The sequence below is a fragment of the Sarcophilus harrisii genome, chromosome 5, assembly GCF_902635505.1.
Source record: "Sarcophilus harrisii chromosome 5, mSarHar1.11, whole genome shotgun sequence".
Lineage (NCBI taxonomy): Eukaryota > Metazoa > Chordata > Mammalia > Dasyuromorphia > Dasyuridae > Sarcophilus > Sarcophilus harrisii.
This window is the reverse complement of record NC_045430.1, coordinates 124,569,067-124,593,862: the sequence shown is the minus strand read 5'-3', so window position 1 is coordinate 124,593,862 and position 24,796 is coordinate 124,569,067. Positions and strand designations below refer to the sequence as shown.

Genomic DNA, 24,796 nt, shown 5'->3' with positions numbered 1-24,796 from the left:
GTTAGATCATAAATTTATCACATTCAGATAAGATTCTCCAAAAAGCTGAATGTGTGAATAGACTTTAGGGGGGGTCTTATATAAAAAACAAAAAGAAACAAAACACAAGTATTATTTTTACTAACCTCTAACTGAAATTTAGCATTTCCTTCAATTATGAATGTGGGCAATAAATATTATTTTGAGAAGGGTCCTTAGATTTTAAGAAATTGCCAAGGATATCTATGATACACAAAAAAATTAAGAACCCCTATTAGAAAGAATCAGTGAATCTAATTATCCTAAGACATAGTATTTATTGAATTGAATTACTGAAAGACATAAACTCAATTTTTAAAAAAAGAGACTGAAAAAAGGTGAAGTAATTAATATAAATGAATAATTGGGAGGGCAGAGTTGAAAATACACATAAACTGAATATAAACTTGCAAGACAAAAAAAACCCTATAACTTAAGTATAATCGTTAAAAAAATTTCCCCCCCATCCATGAAAAATTGAGTAAAATACTTTACTCAATATAATATATTATTCTTGCTACTCAAAAGTTCAGTAGCAACTCTACTGTAGAAGTACAATTGTGAGAGTTATGCTTTTTGGAGAATCTCATCTGAATGTGCTAAGTCTGATAGGCACCCTGACAAAATGAAGGGAACTTTGGATGTGGGGACTGGGAAATGTGAGTTAATCTCCTAGCTTAGTTGCTTAATAATACTTTAAATATGAGCTAATAACATTTAAGAGCCTCAGTTTCTTTATCTGCAAATGACAATAAAATTGACACTTCTAACCTCATAGGGTGGACTATGTAAGAAAAGTGCTTGACAAAATTTGAAGTATCATAGAAATGTGAGCTAGACAATAAAGTGAACGGCACCTTGTTTTTCTAACCTAGATATTGATCTGGTTTTTGTTTCATCATTATATGAATCTCATAATGCTATTAAATGCATAATTACTGAGTAATAATTAGTGAGCATCATTCTTTTTCCCTAAGTATACAATTTTTTATATTTCTTTAAAAGCTTTATTGCTCTAACCTGTCTCCTAACCTCCAGACTCACATCTCCAACAGTCTATGGGACACCCCATAGATTCAATGTGTCGAAAACTGAACTTATCTCCACCACCTCTCTCCTCTAAAGGCCTCTTCTTTTCCAAACTTCCATTATCATTTTCAAGAACATCACAATCATTCCAGCTACCCAGACTCAAAATCTAGGTCTTATCTTTGATTCCTTGCTCTTGCTCATATTCAATCTGTTGCCAAGGCCTGATAATTTTGCCTTCAGAACATCTCTCTTATATGCCCCCTTCTCTCCTCTGATAGTGCCACTATCCTGGTGTAGTCCCTCATCAGCTCAGGTTCACTCACTTTCACCCAAGTATCTAATCAGTTGCCAAATCTTGTTTCTATCTTCACAATATTTCTTACATCTAATCCTTTTTCTATGTCCGTGGCTAATATCCTTGTTTTGGGGCCTTGGCACCTCTTGCCTAGACAACCACAATAATCTCATTATTTTCCCAGTCTCAAAGCTCTCAGCTCGCCAAACCACAGAAGATGCTAAAGTGATTTTTCCTAAAGTTCACATCTGACTATGTCACTCCTCTATTCAATAAACTCCAATGTTTCTCATTGCCTCTCAGATGGGATACAAACTCTTCTGTTTGACAACCTGAACAAAACCTACCTTTTAGGCATCATTACTTATTATTTCTTCTTCTACATTCTACAGTCTATCCAAACAGATCTATTTGCAGTTTTTCATGAATAACCCTCCATCTCTGTCTCTTTGCACTGACTCTCCCTCAATCCTGGAATGCATTCTCACCTCAAATTCACCTCTTAGAATCAATATCTTGTTTCTTTTCAAAACTCTGTTCAAGTGTCAGCTTCTACATGAAGCCGTTCCTGATGCCAACATCCTTCCCCTTCCTCCAAACCACAATGCTTTTGTTTTGTACATACTTGTTTATGTATACATCATCCTCTCAAATTAATAAGTTCCCTGAAGATGGATACTATATCACTTTTGAGTCTAAACATCCTAACATAATTTTTGGCATATGTTAGGTGCTTAATAAATGCTTGTTGGCTGACTGAAAAATAATTGGAGGATGATTGGAAAAGGTTGGATGATCATATTTTCTTTTAGTAGACTCAACTTTTTGGATTCTATGAATTATACTTTATTTTACAATATTAAGCCAAGAGATTAAAAATAGAATAAGAAATCAAGCCTTTGGTAGAAAAAAATTGTGTTGATAGGTATGCAAAGAATTAGAGAATTAGTTTTAATCTATCGTTCCTATGAAAAATCTCATTTCTGTGCTCTAGAAAACAAATAAAAAGTGAATATTTGACAGCGATTGGCTATTACCTGAATAATTTTTTTTATCTTCAGCAATATGCCCATTTAAATTTGATTTTTTTGAAACAATAACATAAAACCTAAATAGCTATGGTTGAGCAATATTTTAATATTAAAAACATTTTGTTTTGACATGCTGCACAAAAAAGAGAATGTAAACAGGGCATGTAAAGCTCATTTCTGAGTCACTGCGACTTTTTACACAAAGCAAGGGAAAGTCTGTATGATCAATAATCAAAAAAGGACAAACTTACAGATTTTAAGTCCATAAGAATACAACCCAATTGAAGTGATATTTGTCATTTAAAATGCCTTCTATTGCCTGGACTCTATTCTCTCTTTTTCTTCCCCAATATCACATTTCAGAAGTTCACATTTCAGAATTCAGACCTTTCTATAAAAAAAAAGACCTGGATAGTATTTTTCAGGAAATAATCATTGAAAACTGCCCAGATATATTAAAAGCAGACAGCAAAATCAAGATAGAAAGAATCCACTGATTACTTTCTAAAAGAGAGCCAAGAAAGAATAATCCTAAGGATGTCAGAACCAAAATCCAAAATAAAAAAAGATATAGTCAAAATTCCATATCAAACAAAATATAGTACAAACATCCAAAGGGATGTAGTTTAAGTTCCAAGGAACAACAAGTAACAGCAGAATTAAAGTTATCCCACATCAGGAATTAGGGGAGAGACATTCCTGAGAGCTGGAAAATCCCTTAAAGTTTTTTGGCCCTTCCTTCATACTAGAGAAGTCTGAATTTTTTTTCTTTTTCTTTTATGGGGGTGTTTACAGTACCTTATTGTAAAAGTTGGGTTAAGTATTTGGTCATAGGTTTTTTTGTCATCTGCTTGCCTTCAAGTGCCATATGTGGCTTCCACCAAAGTCCCAAAAAATTGCCATTTAATTTCTTATGATGACCCACAATATACTGAAACCAGGGTAATTGTACATAAAACCTGAAACCTGAGGATACCTTAGAATATATTTCAAAAGGCAAAAGCTATTGGCCCATAGTCAGGAATACTTTACCCTCCAAAGTTGACTATTTCCCTAGGTAGGATAATGGATCTTTACTGGAACAAAAGATTTTCAATTATTTCTGAAGAAATGCAGAGTTGCACAGGAATTCTGAAACAGACACAAGAGTAGAAACCTAGAAAAGTAAATTTAGTTGAACAAGTGGACAGAGTTATATGATGACATAGTTGCTAACATTCTAATGATGGGAGAAAAAATAAGTCTCTTCAGAAGAACAGAGTACCTGGAGTATTCCCTGGAGGGGACTGGTTCTATTTCAATGGTCTTAAGATGTGGAAAAGAAAGGAGGTAAAAGGAGAGATATACTAGTGCAGAAGGTAGATCTTTATACTTGACATAAATGGAATGTGTGAGACTAGTATACAAACATGAAGGAGGGGACAGGGAGAGTGGTTATCAGGTGAACTTCATTCTTATTTGAAATTGGCAAACACATCACTGGCAACTTGGTAAAAAAATGCATCAAACTCAACAAAGAGACAAATGGGAATGGGGGAGGAGGGTAAGAGGTAAAAAGTACTAGAGAGGGAACAGTCACAAGAAAACCAAACTTACTATCTTTAAAGGGAGATTTTTTTGGAGGTGAAGGCTAGAGGTAGGGAGGAAGAACTAGAACTGAATGGAATGTCTTAGATTTTCTCTTAACCAACTGGGGAATGACAATACATTACAAAACTATAATGGAATATTATTGTGCCATAAGAAATGATAAAAGAGAATTTCAGAATATTTTGGAAAGTATGAAATGATACAGAGTAAAAGTAAGCAGAATCAGAACTATTTATATAAAAAGAATACTGTAAAGCAAAACAAAGATGAAAATTTTGAGAACCCAAAATTCAAATATCTACCATATCTCTAGAGAATCTATGATGAAGCACGTAATCTATCTCCAAACATTTGTCTGCATCTTGTATTTTTTGACATGGCCACTGACTGGTTTGCTTTTGCTTGACAATGTTTATTTGTTAGATAAAAGTGCTTTCTCCTTTTTTATTCCCAGTTTGGGGAGGGGGCAGGGGCAGGGGCAGGGGCAGGGACAGGGTAGGTGGGGATAGTCAAGAGAGTGAAAGAGGAATGAGAATGCACAAAAGAGAGGTTCAGAAAAAAGCACAAACATACAAGACAGATTGAAAGTAATATACAGAATTTATTTTATACTTTTAAAAAATAGTCATGGTTTCATAGAGAATCCTTTTTGTGTTGTATGTATAGAACTTACTCTTTTTTGATGTGTCTGTTCAGAATTTTTTTAAAGTCTCACAAAACCATCTTTACAATTATAGCTCTCCTTAGCTGTGATGTTTGCTCTTATACTTTCAATGGGGGAAAAAAGAATCCACTAACTTATAGAAAGATGTTCCCCCAAAAAAGCCAATTTGGGAAGTACATAATTATGTAAAAAAATATTCTTTATTATAAATAATAAGAACATTAATGGGATCAATTAAACTTGTTTTGCAACTATTTACATTCAGAATAATAAGATTCAATACACAAAATTCTATACCAACTTTTCAGCCACTGCCTCCATATTTTCATCAAGATTCTTATACGATATTTTAAAATTTGTATTTAGATTTATTTAATGATTTTTTAAAATGGGGGACAAATAAACAGCATTGGACTTGAATCTACTATCAGCAACTTATTTGGTTCATTCAAATGGAGGAAGGTCTACAAGAATAATGTATAGATTACTCACAAATAAATTACTCACTCTCCCTGTCCCCTCCTTCATGTTTGTATACTAGTGTCACACATTCCATTTATGTCAAGTATTAAGATCTACCTTCTGCACTAGTATCTCTCTCCTTTTCTTTAACTTCATAGTTTAAACTATATAGCTAATAAAAGCCCAAATCAGGGCTTTATTTCCCCCAAAAAGTTAGTTTGTTTCATGGAACTGAAATTGCATAAAAAGATTTATATACTTAATTCTGGCTTACTGTTCCCCATTCAAGTAACACTTCCCCATTGATGAGAGAATATGGATAGTTCATCATAGATCCATTACCAGTTAGAAATATAATACAAATGAGAGTTTCTTTTGAAGGTAGATGAGTAACATCAGTATATGACGATTATGTGAAATTTGTACCAAATAAACAATCTGCTTTTAAATTAGAGTGGTGCCTCTGGAATCAAAAGATCTGAGTTCAAATCATACTTCTGAAATTCACTACCTTTATGAGTTTTCAGCTAGTGATTTCACTTCTTTGGTCTCACCTTTCTCATATATAAAATGAAGAGATTGGACTAGGTAGCCCTGAGATCCTTTCTAGCTCTACATTTGTGATCCTACTCTGTAAAACTCATAAAATGGAGACATCTTCTATATGCTCCACTGACTATTCCTTCTTTACTTTCTAAAACAGCTACTCAAATGCTCCCCATTTTTATATACATGAAATATGTGTATATGTATATAAAAATATACAGACACATTTATATGTATTCACATAGACATATATATATATATATATATACTCATACACACAAATATAAACACTTGTATATTCTATAATTCCATATAAATAAAATCATGAAAATGAAAACAAAACAAAGATATGGTAAAGCATAAAAAGTTTCAACTCCAAGAGGTAGCTTGAGGGTTAAATTCTAAGCTAGTGTAAATATTGACTTAAAACAAAATATTTTCTTAACCAAAATTCTAAGTATACTTAAAGCAACACTATAATCTAAAAAGCTTCTGGACATAAAAAAGGGAAATTGTTTTCATATGGCATGAAAGCTTTTTATCTCCTTAACTACACAGATGCATGCAACTCTCAAAAGCAATGGCAGTTCCCCAAAATAAACAGAAAAAGTACTTACAAATCCAATCCTAACTTGTATCCCTAAAGACTAAACATACAGGAAAAAATACTATTTACCCATATTCATCAGAATCAAATATAAATTTCTTTCTTTGGTGCTATTTCTTATGATTTTAAAACTACATGAGATCTTTCTAAATTGAGATTTCAAGCCTTCATTCATATAAATAAATGCTTACAATTGGCAAGTGGTGACTAATATTTTGCACTGTTAAAAGTCCTCATTAGTTTATGCTTCATATTATCTTTATGCCATATTCTCTTTTGTATATGAAAAGGCTCATATGTCAAAACAAATATATTTGTAGCATCTTAATCTCAAGTGATTTAGTCCGATGACATTTAAGGTATTAACTAGACTATGTCATCAGACCATCTAGTTAATACAGAATGCTAGTATAATCAATGACAATTTAGTGCCGTGGAAAGGATACCAGATAGGTTCTAGAAAATCTGAGCTCAAAGTCCATTAGGCCATTAACTTAATTTTATAACTTTTATTTAACTGAGTATTTGTTTCTTCACTTGTTAAAAAGGAGCTATGAAATAATGGATCAAGATCAGAAAGATGGTGAACATAGATTATCTTAAGTTTCTTTCAAGGCTGAGAAGATGATGAATTGTTTACATTATAATTGGGAAGAAGAAAGAGACAAGTGTCCTCTCAGAAGCCTAATGTCTTTAAAAGTCACAGAGAAAATTAAATAAGCTATCTGGCCAGTCAGGGAGTGGTTTCATTTATCTATTTTACTGAAAAAAGAAGAAAATTAGAGGAAAAGATTACAATAGGAAGAAAAAGGAGATCTCAATGGGACCAGAGCTTCAGCCCCCGAGGCGGTTCGCACTGGGAACCACATCCCGGAATCTTAGGCTTCAAGACCTTTGTACTTCCTGATTGCACCGTGCATGGCTCCTCCCCTGACCCTTATAAACAATGATATGTTGAGATAAACAACATACATACACAGAAGGCATGATGGAAGAATAGGCATGGCCCATGAACCTGAGCTTCATATGAATCAGACTAAGAAGAATTGAAGCTAGTTAGGCATTAACATCCTTTCAGTCCTGATAATCTATGACTCTACACTCTTCAAGAAAGTAAAGCCAATCATTAAAAAGCCAAGTGGTATGTGACCTGAAGGGCAGAGAACAAGACACTTTTGAAATGTCTACTAAAATAATTTTTAACTGTCTCCATAGGGCTCCAATCGGATTACCTGAGAGAGGAAATGTTAACAAATGAGCATACAAACAAGGTGCAATAGATGATAGTGAAAGAAGACTGGCTCTGGAGTAAGAGTAGTGTTCAGTCATTTCAGTTGAGTCTTTGTGACTACATTTAGGATTTTCTTGGCAAAGATACTGAGGGGATTTGCCATTTCCTTTTCCAGTTCATTTTACAGATGAGAAAAATGAGGAAACAGTCTTTCCCAGGGTCACATTGCTAGTAAGTATCTCAGGCCAGATTTGAACTCAGAAAGAGGAGTCTTCCTGATTCCAGGTCTGGTGCTTTATCTACTGAGATACTCTGGAGTTTTCAAATTGGGTTCCTGGGTTTTCAAACCCTAGCTCTGCCTGCGTGAATTTGAAATAACTTCTGGGACTTGAGCTTCCTCATCTGAAAAAAATTGGATGAGATAACTTTAGAAATCCTTCCAATTCAAGTTCTATTATACTATGATTCTACATAGGATCCTGTGAACACTTGTGAATGTCACCTAGCATGAACACATGAGTTCTGAAGAAATGAAAGTCAAAGAATGTAAATTTTAATAAGCAAGCACAGAGATCTGGAAGTCTGGGAAGTAGGACAGAATATTAGTTTAATACTTTGTTTAGGGCTATTTTTCAAATAGGGAAAAAAGTGAAATATCAATTATGGTGCAATTTCGCAAGCTTTTTATAATTTTCTAAAAAATCTGTCATATCACTATTATATCAAATTAATCAAGCATTCAACAGGTATTTATTAAGTGGCTACTGTGTTGCAGAAACTCTACTTGGCACTAAGATTACAAAAACAACTAAGATACTTAGATACAAAGACAAATTAGATGCTTAGCACTCTATGTACAGGTTACAGTTTTTCAAATGAACCTATCTGACTTTTAAAAATGAAATTATAGGCAAAGACAAGATAATTAGGCAATGACAATTCATACAATACAACCAATCAATAACACAGTATATTAAGAATACTGACAGAAGTATGAAGATGATGATGTGCTATAAATAGCTAGATATATACTGACCTGAAAAAACACACTGTTTTCCTTAACATTCTGCACAATGAAAAACTAAAATGCTATATAAGCAAGCCAACCTGAAATGACACCTAGTATTATAAATGGCCTAATCTATATGTTAATACTGTTGTATCACATAACTGCAGCAAGACTAAGATAACAATATGACTTTGGGGTTTCTATGGCTACATCCTGGGCTAGCGTGCCTGAAAGGGTTTAGCTGCTGACACCACACACACATTCTGAGTGCTTCTCTTTTGGTTATTTATGATATGATTTATGATAACGACAACATCTCCTATTTTCTCTCCTCGTCAGATACAATAAATTGCTATCGTTAATCACCCTTCTTGGTTCAGCTATGATTACAATAATATAATAGGACTTACCTATGGGTAATATCATATATTAATTTTTTTAAAAGAAATACACAAAAGTAGACTTCTTTGGACAGTGTCATGAATTATTTTAAAATTTTTCCTTTAATTACTTTTGAATAAATTCTATTAATTGAGATTATATCCAAGATTCTACAGTTACAATCCTCTATATATGTAAATTCATGATTAAGTGACACAAATCATTACTATTTCATACTTTCTTAAATTTACTATAAATAGCACATTTTCCCTTTGAATTAAAAAAAAAAGGCAAATTTTTTTATATTGCCTTAATGTAGTTAAGTCTGATTGCCAATTTTTTCTTTAACACAGAGGCAAAAATACAAGTTCCTATTACAAGTGGCATCAAATATTTTTTGCATGTAACTGTTTTAAAATGAAAATCACAGGAATTATTTCCAGGGCTTGATCATTTAATGTATATAAAATGAATGGGGAGACAGAGGAATGATATTAAGGACTCTACTTTCAAATCTCATTTTCATAAATCAAACTGAATATATTTATTTAAGAATCACAGAATTTGTAATTTACCTAAATTTACCTAAGAAAATTTCTGAACTTCTTAAATTTTCATGTTTTGATTTTTGATATTTTCTTACCTACCAACAAATTTTATAGTTATAAAATTCAGTCACTGCTGTCATTTCAATTACACCAAGACAGCCAACCAGTTTAAAGCACAGATCTCCAATTATTGTTCAAGTTATAAACTGTAATTTCACTTGGTGATACAATGCAAAATGTTTTTATTTTAATTAAAATTAATTAAAATAACTAAACGGCTATGCACTAAACTATAAGAATGAAGAAAAGGGCCTTTTGAGCTCTATGAAATAATGGAAACTAAAATATAGCTAACACAAGGAGAAATCCAAACTGTTACTACTGTTAATCACTTTTATGCCCCCTTTATAGTCCTGAATTCTACTTTTTTTCCCTCTTTCATTCTGCATATCTATACAGAAAAGATGGTTCACCAAATAATGATACTTGTATAGTCAGTTTTTTCCCCACTGAACCTGGTTATTCTGTCACTGGATTTGGAATAAGACTTATAAGAATAAAGCTTTTAATTTTAAGAATTTCCTCAAAATCATACCATTAGTGGCACTTCTCATTTCCTACTATTGCTCCATGTATTTATTTATTGGTACAGTGGATAGGATGCAGGATGTGGAGTCAGGAAGATTCATCTTCCTGAGTTCAAATTCTACCCTAAACATTTATCAGCTGGGTAATGCCAGACAAAGTCATTTAATCCTGTTTGCCTCAGTTTCCTCATCTGTAAAAATTAGATGGAGAATGAAATGGCAAATCACTCTAGCATCCTTGCCAAGAAAACCACAAACGGGGTTACAAAGAATTGCATATTACTGAAAAACAAACAAAAATTACTGAACTAGTACCATAATATAATTTTTAAGACATCTTACAAAAAATGGAGGAACATGAAAACTCATGTGATCACTTAAACCGAAGTAAAAGTGGTTTGAAAAAAGGTCCATTTTTAGAATGACAATAGTCTAAAGTACTAATACATAAGGCAAAAGTATGTATGTACAATATGCCTTCCCATGAAGTTTCTATAGTAATCAAGCTTTGCACATAAAAATTAATAGTTAACTCAGATGGGGGAAAAACAGAATTTTAAGCCTCTGTTCTTAGTATAGTTATTTCTGTGCTGTGCTCTAAACTCTTGAACTCACAACCCTCAAGAGATGGTCTATAAAATATTCTTTTGGCTCACTTATTGATCATGAAAATATTTTCAAATTTTAACATTCAATGTTGCCACTCACATAGGTAAAGTACAAAATGAACATTCATATGAGTTTCATAAGTTGTGATTAAGAAAACATTTGAAATTATTAAAAATTCTTATCTGTCATAACATAGTCAGACAAGGAGAAATTCTGGTTAATCAAACCTGAAATTGAATGACTTTTTTTAAACAAAGGAATAAAATATGATAACATTAAACTACATAACCTTTCACAGATAAAGTCATAGCATAAGCCACTGTTACAATTATAATGTTGTTTTATTTATGTGTAACTTAATAGAGAATTCTAGGAAAAAGAACATCTGATAAAGGAGTTTGCTGCTGGGATCAAGCTAGAAATCACATTTTTGATATGGGAAATTAAGACTGGACTAACAAGTAAATGTGGTACTCTGTAGGATCAAGCACCTGACATAGAAAACTCAATAACAACATGAGGTAACTTACACAGCACTTTTTTTTTTCTGAATGGACTTATGATTTCATTTTTGAAGGGATTGAAAGTCATTTTATCTTTTCTGCAACTGAGCTTTAGAACTTGTTCAGGGCACTGATTCATTGTGACTAGTCTAGGGTCATGCAGCCAGTATTATGTCAGAAGTGGAATTTGAATCTAAGTTTCTGTACTATAAGACCAACTTTATAATCACTAAATCTCTATAGAATTTGAATATTTGTAAAGTACTTCTGACTCAGGATTGCATTTGAGCCTTACAACAATTATTTCTGGTAATAGATTTTATAACCCTAATTTTGCAAATGGAGAAAATGAGACTCAAATACATTAATTGACTTGTCCAAAAAGATTAATAAATATTAGAGGAAGGAATTGAATCCAGGTCTTTCTTCACTTCAAGCTCAGGAATCTTTCCATTATACATCACACATCTATCAACAAGTATATAGTAATTCAGAGGAGAAAGCAACAGAAACAAAGGTCGGAAAAATATTTTTGATCTCAGATGTCTGTCTCTAGACATTATATGATATAAACTAAGTCAAATTGAAAATGTTAATACAAGAAGATAAATATGAAATTATGTGTATCATTGGGTCTTGGGATGACAATGATGTCTGAAAAACAGTATCAACAATATGCTGATTTGTTTTGCTTAACCATCTGCATTTTTTAGTAGGGAGGTCTTGATTTGGAGGAATGAGACTTAACAAGTAGTGAAAAATATGTAACAACAAAAAAAAAAAGGAAATAAAATGTACAGAAGAAAACAAAAAGAAGCCCATTAAAGGACCATAAATAACATCTTTGTTACTACCTTACTAAAATTTTAATATATAAAATTTATTATGTATATCTCTTTAAAAAAAACCCATATGGAAAATAAATTCAGTTCCTTTTTACAATCCTATTTCTTGTTCTTTATATACTGAAATTTTGAATTTGTTTATAATGAATTAGTAATTAAAAATGTCAAAGATGAAAATGCTGTGTAAGAGGTTTGCTAGTTAAAAGAAATAAAGCTAACAGAATGAATAAGAAAGCAGTATTAGATTTGGGGAAGAACCCTGGGCATTCTATACCTCACTCTGACTTTACCATATTCCTGATGCACCAACTTCTCTTCAGCTACTACAATAAGGTCCCAAAGCCTTCATCCCCTCATTAATGATCCCCACTAAAGACGCCAACCAGCTGGGTTTCATTCTAGCTTTGTTTCTCTCTAGACTCTACCTCCTTCTCTTTTCCTGAAGCACAGTCAATGGAGGCATTCTTCTCTCCCATTACTCCTCTACATGCTGTCTTTCCCCATTAAAATGTAAGCTCCCTAGCTTCTATTGTGGTAGCAAAGAATTGGAAAATGAGTAGATGCCCATCAATTGGGGAATGGCTGAACAAGTTGTGGTATATGAAGGTAATGGGATATTATTTTTCTTTAAAAAATAATCAACAAGTTGATTTTAGAAAGACTTGGAAAGATTTATATGAACTGATGCTCAGCGAAACAAACATTACCAGGAATACACTGTGTACAATAACAGCAAGAATGTGTGATGATCAACTATGAAAGATTTGGTTCTTCTCATTGGTTCAGTGATTCAAGGCAATCTCAAAAGACTTTGGGCAGAAAATACCATCTACATCCAGAGAAAGAACTATGGAGACTGAATGTAAATCAACATATGCTATGTTCATTTATTTTTTTTTCTGTTTTCTCTTTTTTTCTCCCATGGTTTTTCTCTTTTGTTTTGATTTTCCTCTCCCAAAATGATTCATAAAGCAATCTATATTAAATTAATTAAAAAATAAAGAAACAGATAACTATATCACCTAACTTTAAATAGTCAAACAGATTCATGATTTCAAGATATAGTTGTTTAATTATTTTAGTCCTGTTTGACTCTTCGTGACCTCCTTTGGAGTTTCTTTGGCAAAGATTCTGAAATGGTTTGCCAATTCCTTCTCCAGCTCATTTTACAAATGAGGAAACTGAGGCAAACAAGGATAAATGACTTGCCCAGGGTCACATGCTAGGAACTGTCTGAGGCCAAATTTGAAATCAGGCCTTCTTGACTCCAGACCTGATGTTCTATTCACTATACCACCTACCTGCCCCTCATTGATACAAGCATTCCCTCAGTTGATTCAGAAGATAACCCATGTATATACTTGCTCATTCTGTTTAACTTGTCCATGTCCTCCCAAAGAGATGGTATAATACAGAGGGAAGATCTGGAATCAAACCCTGCCTCTGCAACTTACAACTGTTGTCACCTTAGACAACTCATTAATAATCTCTCTGATTCTCTTTATCTGTAAAATGAGGAAGTTGGACTAGATAATCTCATAAGTCCCATGTAGTTCTTGATCTGTGATTGTAAGTTCACCACACAGAATTCATAAAACTTGGTTTAGGGGTGGGAAGAGAGAGGGCTGAAACAGATGAGCCTGAGAAAGAACAAGGAAAGAATAAGAATTCATCAATTAAAGTTTGAGCTGGAATAAAATAAGACACTTTTAAGTTATTCAACATTTAACAAAAGTCTTAACACTGAAAGAATACACAAGAGTAGAGTAGTACTTAGCTCTGGACCTCTTTCCTAATGAAACAAACAGGGTTCATCTAAATGGCCTCACCAACTTATGGGTGGATCTTTTATTCCCTTAGATAATCAGAAAGACACCAGGGTCAATCTGGCCAGAGTAAACTGCATCAAGATATACTCTACTTAAGCCTTAATTGCCTAAACCAATCATGTCCCAGGGTCAGCTTTGTTCCCTTTAAAGGGGAAAAATAATCTAATTCTCCTTAGGGGGTGAGGGGACCCTGATAGAAGGTAGTCCAATAGGAGCCTTCTTCACTTTCTTTATGACTTGACTTTTTCTTTGTAATCACTAGCGTCTAAGCACAGTATCTAGAATGTTGTATGTAGTATTTAGTAAGTGCTTGTTGATTCATTATAAGGCTACATAGCAATGAAGCTTCCAAATTGTTCACTATTTCTCATTCATTCTTATATGAAGAGTTCATCTTTTCTGATCTTGCATTTCTTTGATGCTATAAATTATATATCACCTTAGATTATATATTAATCAAATATTGGAATGACAGTAAGACACATACCTAACAATTTTTAAGAAAAAAAGATTCTAAATGTTTAGAGAAAAGCAACTCAAGTGACAATGAAGCTACACAGGAGTCTTACTGATGAGTGAAAATGTAAGACTTCTCCAGTAATATTTGATAAGATTCTATCACTGGGCCTGGATAGTTATAGATTTTTAACAGTGACTTGATAAAGACATAACAGAGAATCATCAGATTTTAGGGTAATCCAAAACTATACAGAATAACTTGTGCTAGATGATAGAATCTGAATCCAAAAATATCATGAACATCTAACGTTAAAAAAAAAAAGAAATTTAATGGAAAAAATATAAACTTCTAGCAGGTTTTGAAAAAAAGTTAAATGAAAAGGGATAAAATGGATGGAAAAAATCTAAATAGGAATTCAAAAGAAAAAGACCTAGGAATTTCTATTAACCAAAAATTCTGTAAGAGAAGGCAGCATCACATAATAAATAGAGCTTATCTTGGGGTCTAGTAGACCTGGGTTCAAGTTTTGACTAAAACCATATGGGCTTTGTAGCTCTGGACAAGTTGCTTAATCCCTCAGGGCTCTAGGTAACAACATTCCAAGACTATAATTGCTGTTCAGCTGCAAAGGTTACCTCAGCAAGTATTACCAATACCAATGAAATCACTGATGAAGAACATCCCCCATTCCCCTCCACACAATGCTAGTAATCATCAATAATATGGCTTGAGTTCTTTAAAAGCCTAAATTAATCATAGGCTACATTACTAGAACGATGGCATCAAGAACAAAAGTCCCACTGATCCAATTATACTTTGGAATATGTTCAATTAAAGGTTCAACATTTTCAGTATGGCATTTATTGACTGATACATAACTAGAGAAAAGTAAGGAGTCTGGAAAACATGTTGCTTAAAGAAGGATTGAAGGAACTGAGAAAAGAGGCCAGGAAAGAGAACCAAGGAAAAAATATGACAATCATGAACATCTTAAGGGTTTTTAATCATATAAAGGAGGACATAGACTGCTTGTTCTAGCGGGCAGATCTAGAACCAATGAGTAGAAATTATAAGTAGACAGATTCTAACTCAACACATGAAAGAATTTTCTTACAATCAAAAAACTAAATTGGTTTACTTAGTTTTAACTACCTGTTAAAAATTTAGATAAAAAAGGTGGTGAGCATGTCAGGAACAGTGAAGAAGTGATTCTTGCCCTGGACAGGAGCTACCATGGTGCAGTTAGGAAAAAACTAAACTCGCAGTCAAAATAGAGCTATATTCTAGTTCTTCATCTATAAAATAAGAGTATTAGAATAAAAGATCTTTAAAGTCAATTCCAACTCTAAAACTGAACATAATTTAATTTTTTTCTACTCTATGCCAGAAAAAATGACTTCTAAAATCCTTTAGTTCATTAAAAAAAATTATGTAAAAAAATTTCCATGATGATAATGACAAATTTTGACAGGTTTCAAACTAATTTCTTAATAATCTGAACTGATTAAACAGACATTAAAAATAAGACAGTCATATAGTAACAGAATAAGAAAAATGTCCACAAATTGTTAGGGGGAAAAAATACTAACAAATGGAAAAAAAAAAACCCAACCCCAAACTGTCATTCTATCAATGCAAAAATATTTACATAACAAAAGGAAGCTTAAAGTAACAATAAAATAATCACCACTGAAATAGCCAAGATTTTTTAAAAGTTCAGTATAGGGTTGCTAGATCCTACAGCACAAAGTAAATCAACTGTTATATAAAATACAATCCACATAAAATACACTAAACATGCATGACCAACACCACTATCCAACAGTTGCACAGTAAGGTAAATACTCAACTACAAAAACTTCCAAACCATTCTGCTAATGCTGTATAAAAAGCCTGAGGCCATGCACGAAGGAATTTAGATCCAGAGAATTTGTTTATCTTTGAGAAAATATTTCTATTCTATTCTGCACAAGTCTCACCACCATGAAAATGAATATAAAATGAAGAATTGACAAATACTGTTATGATGTTTGATGTTACATTATCATATTGCACTTTCTCTTAGGCATATACTAACATTTACTTTTACCCAAACCTCTTCATTCCAATGCAAGATTTTCCCCAGTGCTATGAATGACCTTGACAAAATTCTAGAAAAAAATACCTCAGGACCTGCGGCTGTGAAGCTATTTTAGAATTAGCTCTGAATAATTGTCCCACAATATGAGTTTCTTGATTAATTGCTTAAGATAAGGTCTCATTTTCCTTGCTGGCCTCCAGTGGCTCCCCCTACTTCCCATAATCACTTTTGTCTCATTCTTCAGTACACTAGAAGACTAAGAGAAAAATCTGAGATAGGGCAATTCCCTTACTTGAGGATTAACTAAGAGATAACCCTTTGTGTTCCATTACTGACCATTATTTGAGTAATTATTCAATCAAGTTTTATACATTTTTAAGATGCACTAATTGTTTTCTAAAGCTTATTCTAACTATAACAACCTGAAAATAGTAAGTCCTTTAATACTATAAAACTACATTTAAGTTACAAAAGAAATACAGGCAGTAGTTTTTATCCAGTACTTTTATTTAGTTTGGTTAGTTTAGGTTTTTTTTTTTTTTTTTTTTTTTTAACGCAAAAAGTAAAAACCAAACCAACCATGAATAAACTGCTGAAAATCTCACTGCCTAACTAGAAAGGTGGGACTCTTAAGATTTATGCCTTATGAGGGTCATATTTCTGCATAATAAAGACAGAAAATGGGCAAGAGACAGCTATTTCATTTAATTTCAACAAAATTATTATTCAACCACTGAATTTTGGCAGAATTCCAGGATATATATACATCCAGGAAGCGAAACAGTAGATTGAAAGTGGGAAACTGGTAATCATGCCTAAATAGTTAATTTTCACAATCTTTTAATAACAACAACAAAAACACTTTACATTTAAACACCCCAAATATTTAAATGAATGATTATATAATGCCTTACTTCTCCTTACTGGATCATAGACTAAGAGCTGAAAAGGGTCTTAGACTATTTAATCCAATTTCTTTATTTTAAAGATAGAAAAACTAAGGCCTGGACAGGATTACTCCAACTGTGGCAAAGACGGCACCAGACTTATCAGCTGTTGCTTTGAAATGTGTTGCAGAAGACTGAAAAATTGACATGATTAAAATCTTCAACATTCAAAAACCTTTTCAATTCTATACATTCAAAGGGTATTTTTCAAGTATGTAGCATGATCACAGTATTAGGTTAGGTCTGGTGATACAAACACAGAAACAAAACAGTTCCTGTCCTCAAGTTAGTTACACTCTATTTGGGGGATTTCACCTGTACACAGATTAATAAATATAAAGAAAAGAAGAGTAGGAAGGGGGAAAGCAGGTGAACATAGGAAGAAGCTTAGAGAAGATAGCTAACCCCTTAATTTTCCAAATGAGGAAATTGAGATCCAGAAATGAGGCCCAAGAGGTACATGAGGAAGGGAGAAGAAGGACAGTACTGTGGACTTCCTCTCATTTGCTACCCCCAAAAAAGCTGAGACAAAAATGTGATGCTGCTCTAGGGCAAAATCTTGGCCCAGTTTAAAAAAATGATCAAAATTCCAAAATTGTATTGTTATTTGGATCTAAGTCTCCCACTATACATGCTTTTGCAGCAGATAAGAATATTTAATTACATTTTATTTAAGGTAAAAAAAACAAACAAAACCCAACTTATATTGCAATCTTAGCAGCTCAATAAGTGAGCAGAATGGACTCAAAAAACTAACTGGGTGCAACATAGAATTATAGTCTAATAAAATAATTAATTTGTTGAGAGTGACTGTACCAACATTACTTCTTTTGTATATCTGGTCATTGTGGTAACTCTAGGGATAGAAAAAAAAGCTAAAAACAGTCTAGTGGGAGAAACAACATGCAAACAAATGTATACAAACAAGCTACATACAGGATAAACAGAAATTAACAGAAGGGAAGACATTGAAATTGAGAAGGGGTGGGAAATTTTTCCTTTAGGAGATGGGATTTTATCACCAAAACCATTTGGTATTGGCTAAGAAATAGACTAGTTGATCAGTGGAATATATTAGGTTCACAGGACAAAATAGTCAATAACTATAGCAATCTAGTGTTTGACACACCCAAAGACCCCAGCTTTTGGGATAATTCACACTATTTGACAAAAACTGCTGGGAAAATTGGAAATTAGTATGGCAGAAACTAGGCATAGATCCATACTTAACACTGTACACCAAGATAAGATAAAATGGGTTCATGATTTAATAAAGAATGAGATTATAAATAAATTAGAAGAACATAGGATAGTTTACCTCTCAGACCTGGGGAGGAGGAAGGAATTTAAAAAAAAAATTTTTTATTACAGCTTTTTATTCACAAGATATATGCATGGGTAATTTTTCAGCACTGACAATTGCAAAACCTTTTGTTCCAATTTTCCCCCTCCTTCCCCTTACCCCATCCCCCAGATGGCAGGTAGACCAATACATGTTAAAGTATATGTTAAATACAATATATGCATACATATCCATACAATTATTTTGCTGCTCAAGAAGAATCGGAGTTTGAAATAGTGTACAATAAACCTGTGAAGTAAATCAAAAATGCAGGCAGATAAAAGCAGAGGGATTGGAAATGCTATGTAGTGGTTCCCACTCATTTCCCAGAGTTCTTTCTCTGGGTATAGCTGGTTCTATTCATTATTGAACAAATGGAACTTATTTGGTTCATCTCATTGTTGAAGAGAGCCATGTCCATCAGAATTGATCATTATACAGTATTGTTGTTAAAGTATATAATGATCTCCTGGTCCTGCTCATTTCACTCAGCATCAGTTCGTGTAAGTCTCTCCAGGCCTTTCTGAAATCATCCTGCTGGTCATTTCTTAATAGAAGAATATTCCATAACATTCATATACCACAATTTATTCAGCCATTCTCCAATTGATGGGCATCCACTCTGTCCCGTCCACCGGGACTCAGTTATTCGTGGGGAACCGAGGGGGACCCAGCCTGAAAGAGAAACGGGCGGGAAGGAGGAGGGAGACGGCATACGGTTGAAGCAAGTCTCATTTATTGCTGGAAACAGCTCAGGTTATATAGGGTGGAGCTAGGTGTGATACGTGAGGACAAAATCTGGCAGGGGAGAGCGAAGCTATGTGTGTTGCATGGGAGAAAAGGTATGGGAGGGGGCTACAGGAGGGAACAGATGTTCCGGGAGGAGAAGGAAGGACATCCTGTGGTTATTGTTCTTATCTGAGTTTCCAGGGTCGTTACGCCCCGAGACATCTCTGTGGCTGACACAATACCATAGATATATGTTCTGAGGTGCGGGGGTCGTTCCGCTTTCCTGGCCATTTGGCCGCCATCTGTTGCTTGATGCAAGGTCTGCAGTCTGGTAATTTTCCATGACTATGGTCCGGTCACCAACACCACTCAGTTTTCAATTTCTGGTCACTATAAAAAGGGCTGCTGCAAACATTCTTGCACATACAGATCCCTTTCCCTTCTTTAAAATCTCTTTGGAATATAAGCCCAGTAGTAACACTGCTGATCAACTTTTTGAGCATGGTTCCAAATTGCTCTCTATAATGGCTGGATGTAGTCACAATTCCACCAACAATGTATCAGTGTCCCGGTTTTCCCACATCCCTCCTTCATTACCTTTTCCTGTCATCTTAGCCAATTTGAGAGGTGTGTATCTCAGAGTTGTCTTAATTTGCATTTCTCTGATTAATAATGACTTGAAGCATCTTTTCATATGGCTAGAAATAGTTTCAATTTCTTCATCTGAAAATTGTTTATTCATATCCTTTGACCATTTATCAATTGGAGAGTGGCTTGATTTCTTATAAATTAGAATCAATTCTCTATATATTTTGGAAATGAGGCCTTTATCAGAACCTTTCACTGTAAAAATGTTTTCCCAGTTTATTGCTTCCCTTCTAATCTTGTCTGCATTAGTTTTGTTTGTACAAAAGCTTTTCAACTTGATATAATCAAAATTGTCTATTTTGTGATCAATAATGCAGAAAACATTTTTACAGTGAAAGGTTCTGATAAAGGCCTCATTTCCAAAATGAAAGAATGAAGAATGTTGGAGGGATGTGGGAAAAGTGGGACACTGATACATTGTTGGTAGAATTGTGACTACATCCAGCCATTATAGAGTGATTTGGAACTATGCTCAAAAAGTTACTAAACTATGCATATCCTTTGATCCAGCAGTGTTACTACTGGGCTTATAGCCCAAAGAAATCTTAAAGAAGGGAAGGGGACCTATATGTGCAAAAATGTTTGTGGCAGCCCTTTTTGTAATGACCAGAAACTGGAAGCTGAGTGGATGCCTATCAATTGAAGAATGGCTGAATAAATTGTGGTATATGAATGTTTATGGAATATTATTGTTCTGTAAGAAATGACCAGCAGGATGATTTCAAAAAGGCCTGGAGAGATTTACATGAATTGATGCTGAGTAAAATGAGCAGGACCAGGAGATCATTATACACTTCAATGACAACATTAAATAATGATCCATTCTGATAGAAGTGGCTATCTCTGGCAAAGAGAGGATCCAATTCAGTTCCAATTGATCAGTGATGAGTAGAACCAGCTACACCCAGAGAAAGAACACTGGGAAATGAGTGTGGACTGCTTGCATTTTTGTTTTTCTTCCCAGGGTATTTTTAATCTTTCTAAATCCATTTTTTCTTGTGCAACAAGAGAACTGTATAAATATATACACATCTATGGTATTTAAGATATACTTTAACATGTTTAACATGAGAAAAAAAAGAAAAAAGAAGATGGGATTTTAGTTAGCACTTGAAGTTAGGGAAGCAAGGAGGCAAAGATTAGAAGGGAGACCATTTCCAGGCACAGGGGACAATTACAGAAAAAGTTTGGGACAGAAATCTACCTTATTCATGGAACAGCCAGAAGTCACATGTCTCTGGATTGAAGAGTATATGGCAAGGTATAAGAAAATGGGAGGGGTAAGGAGAAAGAGGGATAAATTATTAAGGGTTTTGAATGCAAAATATTTCATATTTGATCCTGGGTACAACAGGGAGCCACAGAAGTCACTGAGTAAGATGATGACATGGTAAAACCTGTGTTTTGGGGAAAATCACTTTAGAAATTGAATGGAGAATGGATTGGAATGGAGAGAAGCTGGAAGAAGGCAGACTCATTAAGCAGTCTACTGCAATAAATCCAAGTTTGAGGTAATGAAACCCATTTCCATCACAGTGCTACTGACACTTAGAAAACAGTATATATTCATGAGATGTTGCAAAGGTAAAACAATGTATATGTATGTACATTTACTTTCCTTGCACATCTCCTTACAGAATCAGTCTGATAGTTTCACTTAAAAGTGGTAGTAGTTGGGGGCGGGGGGTGTATGTATGTATGTGTGTGTGTGTGTGTGTGTGCGCGCCTATCAGTGGTCAATAGGACTCAATCACTCTCAACTTTCTTATCCCTCTTCAACCCATTCCTTGTCATTGGATGCCATGAGTTCCCCATAACATCTTATAAACAGCAAGGACATATTCCATAATTTTATGTGCTATCTCTATTATAACAAAATATGGCCTTTATAGTTAATATGTAGAAGGAAATGGGCATTATTTTGCCTAGTTTTCTCAACCAAGAGCTATGTTCTGCAATACAATTACTAACACAATTAAGAATGTTTTCTCCTTCATTCATTTTAATTCTTAAAACACAACAGACCTCATCCACAAGTAAACCATGATTCAAAAATCCTAATAATATTGGACATTATATTTAAAATATTGCCTTGGCTGAATAGTAAATAATTCATCCTAACTTAGAAAAGGTAATCAGAAAAAGAAAAGAAAATATCAAATTTTCAACAAACTTTCCTGTTACTTTATTTATATTTTTTATGTTATTTTAATATCTTTGCATTCAATTTACCTAGTACATAATAAGCCCACAAGATAGGGGCAGTGTCTATTCTAAATATTTTTTGACATTCAATACATTTTAAGTAATTGGTAAGATTCCATGGCTGGATATATTACTATTTGCATGTATGAAGATAGACATTTCAAAAGGTAAATCAAATTGGTAAAGAGAATTTTGTCACATTTCATATTTAACAATATTTCTATTTGTTAAAGGTTATTTATAAATTTATAAATTATTTGCTAATGAAAATAAAACATCATATATAACAATGTACATCAAAATATTTATAGCTAAACTTTTTGTGAAAGCAAAGAACTGAAATCAAAGTAGGTACCCACCCGCTGATCAGGGAATGGCTAAACTAACACACGAATTTAACAGAATATTACTATTAAAAAAGATAAAAACAAATACAAAGAAGCACAGAAAAATTTTAAAAATCTGATCCAGAGTGAAATAAACAGAGTCAAGGAAACAATATAAACAATGACTACAACAAAATAAATAAATGGAAAGAATAACAACAAAACAACAAAAGTATATCTTGCAAAATTACAAAGAACAAATAGGGCTCCAAAGAAGAGATGAGGAGACCTCTACTTTGCCTACCTTTATTCCTTTACAAAGATAGAAGATCCAGAGATATAGCATAGCAAACAATCAATAAATTAATAAACATCTCTTGTGTGCCTACCAGGCATTTCCAGGCACTGTGCTAAATCCTGGGGGACACAAAAAGAGGCAAAATACAATCCCTGCAATCTGATGGGTAGACAACATGCAAAGATATATAGATAGACACACACACACAAAGCAAGTTATATATAGAATAGGAGATAATTAATGAAAGGAAGGCGCTGGAATTAAGACGGGTTGGGGACAACTTCCTATAGAAGGTTGAATTTTAGATGTTCCATAAAAAGAAAACCAGGGAGGTGTATGCAGAGAAGGGAGAACATTCTAATCATGGGGAACAATCAAAGAAAATGCCCAAAGGTGAGATGGAGTCAGGTGATGATGGAGAGTAAGGTATAAGAAGACTAGAAAGGTAGTAGTGGACTAGGTTACAAAGGGCTTTGAATAGCAAATATAACATTTTTCATTTGATCTTGGAGATAAGAGGAATCCACTGGCATTTGGGAGGGCAAGGAGAGGGAATGTGAAACATGATAGGACCTGAGCTTTAGGAATATCACTTCAGTGGCTGAATGGAGGATGAATTGGAATGGAGAGAGACTTGAGGCAGTTAGGCAGACTCACTAGTAAACCATAGCAATAATCCAAGCATGTGGGGGATGAGAGTCTGCACCAGTGTTGATGGTGTCAAAGAAGAGAAAGGAGTATACGAGAGATATTGCAAAGGTTAAATCGGCAGACCTTCATAACAGGATGGACATGGTGGTGGTAGATTTAAGCGATAGTAAGGCATATAGGATGATTTGGTTTCAAGCCTGAGTGAAGGTTAGATGATGTTTTCTTGTATAGAAAACAAGAGAAGTAAATAGTGAAGAGGGTTTAGGGGCAAAAATAATAAGTTCAGTTTTGGACATCTAAATTTAAAATGTCTTCTGGATCGTTTGAGATATCTGAAAGATAGTTAGAGATGCTATGTTGAGAGTCAATAAAAATTCTGAGTTAGGACAGATAGATTTGAAAATCATTAGCAAATACATGGAAATTAAATCCATAGGAGCTGATGAGATCACAAAGTAAAAAGAGAGATTAAAAAGGATCCAGATCAGAACTTGTAAGTTACCTACAGTTAAGAGATTGGGAGAGGAAGAAGCATCCTCAGAGAAATATTTGATCTTTTGAAAACTATGCATCAGTATAAATGTATAAACAACAAAAGAAAATACTGTTAGTGGAGTTGTAAATTAGTCCAACTGTTCAAGAGAACAATTTGGAATTATGGGAAAAAAGGCAACAAAAATGTCTTAATTACAAAATCCAATAATCTTTTCTCATTCTTGATCCTCTTAGATGGCTCTGCTCACTACTTTTGGCACTATTGATCACCCTAAACTTCTAGATACTTCCCTTTCTTCAAATTTTCGCACAGTACTGTTTCCTGGTTCCTTTCTTATCTATCCCCTGCTCCTTCTCAGGCTCCATTGCTTATATCTATATCCTAATTAGATGATCCTAATATGCTTAATACACATCCTATGAAGGATTTATGGACAAGAGACAAAGTATAGATAGATTCAGACAATTGCTATGGGAAGAACACCCACACTGATCTGATGATTACACACGTATTAAGGCACCAAAGTACAATTCTTCTTCAAAATGAGAATTAAGGATAGTATTAAGAATAATATTTTGGGAAATACACTAAAACACCTTTTCAGAAATAAAAGTACTAAAACAATATGTCCAAGTAAAATACAGGTTTTTACTTTATGAGAATTCAACTTTAAAGAATTCTGAAAGAAATCTTACATTCTACAAAAACATGTATGCTAATTTTACTGAATTGTGCTACATGTTCTCTGAATCTCCCCCCCCCCTTCTATTTTTCTCCTCCTACCTCATTCAATGGCTTGCTACTCCATACTCTCCTCCCAAAGAAAT

The 24,796-nt window shown here is 33.8% G+C and overlaps 1 protein-coding gene across 1 annotated transcript in view; it reads right to left on the bottom strand.

The window, feature by feature from the left end:
- The window catches only part of TAF3 (TATA-box binding protein associated factor 3), a 229,250-nt gene that overhangs the window by 86,106 nt on the left and 118,348 nt on the right, over positions 1-24,796 (bottom strand). The gene's annotated exons all lie outside the window — the stretch shown is intronic.